This window comes from Meleagris gallopavo, chromosome 2, assembly GCF_000146605.3.
Source record: "Meleagris gallopavo isolate NT-WF06-2002-E0010 breed Aviagen turkey brand Nicholas breeding stock chromosome 2, Turkey_5.1, whole genome shotgun sequence".
Lineage (NCBI taxonomy): Eukaryota > Metazoa > Chordata > Aves > Galliformes > Phasianidae > Meleagris > Meleagris gallopavo.
In genome coordinates this window covers 105322804-105327488 of record NC_015012.2, presented here as the reverse complement: position 1 = coordinate 105327488, position 4685 = coordinate 105322804, and the positions used below count along the sequence as shown (strand labels likewise).

The 4685-nt window shown below is 41.6% G+C and overlaps 1 long non-coding RNA gene across 1 annotated transcript in view; it reads right to left on the bottom strand.

Annotated features, from left to right (window-relative positions):
* LOC116216365 overlaps positions 1-4685 on the bottom strand; it is a 41175-nt gene continuing 36490 nt past the window's right edge. The window contains exons 2-3 of the long non-coding RNA XR_004159027.1: positions 2382-2504; positions 1-1527 (exon numbers count right to left, since the gene is read on the bottom strand). This is a non-coding gene — a long non-coding RNA (uncharacterized LOC116216365). The remainder of the gene's footprint in view (positions 1528-2381; positions 2505-4685) is intronic.

Sequence of the window (4685 nt, the reverse complement as noted above, 5' to 3'; positions counted from 1 at the left end):
AAACTGCACGATAAATTATTCATGACACTGAGTTTAATGCACTCACTTTAATGACATCTCGTGGAAAAAGTTTTTAAAAGAAGAATTGAACACATCGTTAAACAAAAGAAACAAAGGCCACCAAGTGACAAATGCTCTTTCAGTAATTTTAGAGAGATTTGAGTTGCAAGCAAACGCAAGCTCAGCCTCTTGGAAATCAGGCAGTTGTTTGGATTCAGGGTGACACCTCCAGATAAAATAAAATCAATAAGTAAAAGCCATGCAAAGCTAGAGGAAATGCAGACAGGATTTCAGCAGAAGGTATTTACTTGGAAGTACAACGTCGAGCTGGCAAAGCATCAACCAGTTTTACTTGCACCTTCATGGATCTTTGTGCAATTTTTTGCTGAATGTATGAGAATTGGGGGGAAATGTGCATTTTGGAGATCAGCGCAAAGAAAGAACACCTCCACATGCCAGTAATGTCACACTTGTACACAGTGAAGTCTTAACATATAAAGCATGTTTTGATTCCACACCAGTAGACTCTTGCTCCTGAAGAAACCCTACTACAACTGAATCTCGTGTTGACTGACGGCTGAATCAAGATACTTTGTGCAGAAATGAGCCAGTAAGAGCCTCTCTTCCTATAGATTTGCAAAATTTGCTCCTTCCACATACCCACTTCTTGAAGCTCCTCTCCACATGCAATCTAACATTTTCATTTAAACAGCTAAAAGGAGCCACGCTCGCGGTGACTGGGAAGACACGAGGTTGTACTGGTCAGCTTGAGCCAACTTCCATAAGGAAGGGACTGTCCCACTGAGCTCTCTGGCCTCACCACTGGGTGTAGTTGGGCATCACAACGTAACGACGTATAACTACCAAAGCATCCAAAGAAGGGCTACAAATACAGCGAGGCATTAAGAGGCAAGATGCGTGAGGAATGGTGGGCCCAGAGCAGAGGAGCTGAGGGGAAATCTCACGGCAGCTGCAGCTCCAGACAGGGAGCTGAAAGGCAGCACTGAGACCTGCTCTGTCACCGGGAAAGGGTTGGGTGGTGGGCATGGCACAGCTCCCCAGGGCAGAGGGCACAGCCCTGAGCTGCCAGAGCTCAGGAGCGTACAGATACTGTTCTCAGCCATAGGGTTTGGGTGATGCTGAGCGCACTCAGGAGCTGGACTCAGTGATCCTTGTAAGTCTCTTCCAACTGGGCACATTCTACGATTCTACAGTACACATAAAGCAGAACAATGGAGTGCTGCTCCATCAGCAAAATCCCTTGCTGATCTCTCTGGTGTGAGTGATACTGCTCTTCCTTCAAATTTGCTTGAAGCTGGCCACTGGTCCACAAATAACAGACTGATGGAGGACAGACATGCAGCACAATCACAGCAGCTTCCTGCAGCTATGAAACAAAGCTGGAATTCTTTTCTTCTCCTTGGAAGAAGGAGGTGAAGAAGAAATGAGGGAAATCATGTGTTCACAATGCTCCGGATATTTAATATCTTCTCCCACGTCTTCTCAGTCTGCACCCAGCAAAAGGAACTGAAGGATAAAGTAACAGCTTTGAGGAAACCTTAGCAAAGCGATTCATTCCATTAGGCTTCAGTGCTCTGTGAGAAACAGCCACCATTACCCACCAAGAAGGTTTGATTGTTACACATACTTTTTGCTCCCATGCAGCAGTAATTCAAGCACATTTGTTGTAAGCAAACTGCATAGCAGCTTTTTTTTTCTTTTAATAAAAAGCTTTTTCCTCTATTTTTCCTGCGGTTGAATGTATATAAAAGATCAAGATACAGAGATAGTGGATTGCATGTTATCTTCCATGTCATTGTATCAGATCTGTCTATCAAGGTTCTTCTTTACCTCTTTCTTGTCATGGCTCATTATAGGGGCCTGTTCTTTTATGACTAAATGATAGAGTAATATTAATCCTCACCAGAAGTAAAAAAAAAAAGAGATGATCCTGTGAATGACATAAAAATGCCTTTATTCACCAAGGCATTTTTCTGAGAATATGAAGATGGAACAGCACATCCCAGACTTCGCGTGAATGGAAGCATATTTTCCTGAATGAGTTAAATTTTTACCTTTATCCCATGGTTGTACGATTCATGAAGGCTAGGTAGTCAAATCATCTTAAAGAAGAGTCAGTTAAGTATAAACATAGTTCACTATGGAAAATATTCATTTTAATGTACGGGTTAATTGTTACTTTACTAGGATCACAACACCAGAAGGGACAATCTGGGTCGCTGACTCCAATCCCGTGCTCTCAGCAATATCCTGACCAGCTTTTATAAAACAAGTGTTTTACCTTACTATTGCCAGAGGAAGGCTGGTCCAGAAATTGATGTCTCTAATTAATAGAAATCCTTTTCTAATTTTCAGATTACCTTATTCTTGGCCACAGTATACTATGAACTGTTCCAATATTCTTGGATCCATATTGCTCTTCAGTGCAGGCAATTTCTCTCCATCTCTTTATCAAGAGCTGATCCAAGATTTAATCAGGAAGGCTTTGGAAAAAGGGAGAGAGTCAAATTTCTTATGAGTGCCAGAGACCTTCTATTACTCAAAAAATACCTGATAAATCATGGAAGAGAACAGAGTATCGTTTACCCCACGTGACAGTGTTCTTGGAAGGTTTGTCTAAAAATGCAACTATAAACAGATCTCTGGTTTGCTGACTAGATTCGTTCTTCTACCTGTCAAAACTTCATCCTTCTTGGCTTATTCCTGGACTCCCTCTCAGAGAAAACAACTGGTTCCCTCAGAAGTAGGAAGCATTGGTGACAGTTCAATCCAAAATTTCATCCCTAGATGCAAGCTCTTTAGGTCAGAGAAGGAGTACATCTTTTTTAGCCATGCTTTGTGATAATCTCTATTTTGTTGCTGTTTTGTGAGCAGAATAGTCTTAGGGACCATGAAATGGACTTTTGGATAAAACAATTATCAGAAAAAGCCATTAAACACCCTATACCTGGAGACACCCAAGGTCAGGCTGGACAGACACTGAGCACCTGATGGAGCTGTAGGTATCCATGTTCATTGCAGGGATTGGGACCAGATGACTACTAAAAGTCACTTCCAACTCAAATGATTCTACGATATGCCTGCAGTATAGACAACAGATTCTCTGCACCGCTTAAATCTAAAAGTGTCTCTATTGGTTTGCACTAATCCCTTCTACAGACACAGCCACACAGACAATGCAGTTCTTTTCAGCCCTATAACAACTGAGCACTATTCCAGAAGGCCCTATGCCCTCAAACATCCTCATTCTGCATAAGTTCCCAGCAGCACACGCCTGTGGCTTTGCAAACATTGCTCTGCCATTTGGACACCCCCCATCTTGAGTTGTAGTCTCCTTTTAGAAAAAACACTACACAAAAAATTGCACACCGTGTACTGAAGAAAAGGGAGTCCTCATGAGCATGGATGACCAGCAACAGCCCTTAAAATAATAAATGTTTTAAGGTAGTACTGTAGATGTTGTTAACAAACTGAGGGTAACACAGACAATCCTCTGTGCTCAAAACCTACAATGCAAAGGGCCACAAAATAAAACCGTGGGGTTCGAAAACATCTTCTGTACACACAGGTCAAATAAATTCTAGAACTGGCCTTAGGCTTTTGAGAAATAAAGTCATTTTGAAGACCCCAGATATAATAAAAATAACTGTCCTTCGGAAAGCTGTTCCAGACTTTTTGCAGCTAGCAAATGAGCTCTGGTTTTGGAAGTGAATTTACTGACTTTTGACGTCAGTCATTCTATTTTATGCTTTTCTCTACCAAACAGAAGCATGAGCCGTTAGTAGCAATGCTCTCCATATCTAAGCACCTACAAACCTGGAGAGTTACCAATCTCTACAAAGAACTAGCATCTGAGTTTTCTAAGACCTCCATCACACGGCTCCTCAGCTTCAGTGGCTGGCAGCTATTTTTGTTTGCTAATTCCACACCCTTCTCATCGTGGTGACACCATTAAGAGATGTACTTGATGTAGTCTTCCTAAGGACATAAAGCGGTTTCAGTAATTATTTCTAATGATGGAGTAACACTTCGTTTTTTTCCACTCCATTGAAAATTATTACTGAAACTAAAATTTTTGACAATTTTAAATTCATATATACTAATTTTATATATTTTATATGTTATAATAATACAAACACAAAACATTGAAGTATTTGTATGTATTAGTTCCATAAAAATCGAAACGGAAGATGAATCACAGAATGGCCTGGGTTGGTAGGGACCTCAACATCCAACCTGGCCTTGAACACCTCCAGGGATGGACGGGGCATCCACAGCCTCTCTGGGCAGCTGTTCCAGCACCTCACCACTCTCTCTGTAAAGAACTTCCCCCTGACATCCAACCTAAATCTTCCCTCCTTCAACTTGAAACCATTTCCCCTTGTCCTGCCATTACCTACCCTTTCAAAGAGTTCTCAATTCCTCCTTCTCATCCTTTTTCAACACTGGAGTAACTGGTTTTTCTTCAGTAAAGCACCTTTATAAAATAACCCAGGAGCCAGACTGCACTGAACTGATATCCCCAGCTGAAACTTCACACATGCAGGAGTCGCACAGACAGAAGGAAAGGAAAGTAACCAAGGCCTGTGAATTGATAGCACAGGGGCCAGAAGTCTTTTCCCTTTTTCTGGTAATTCCTAGAGAAAATTTGCAGAGAAGATGAA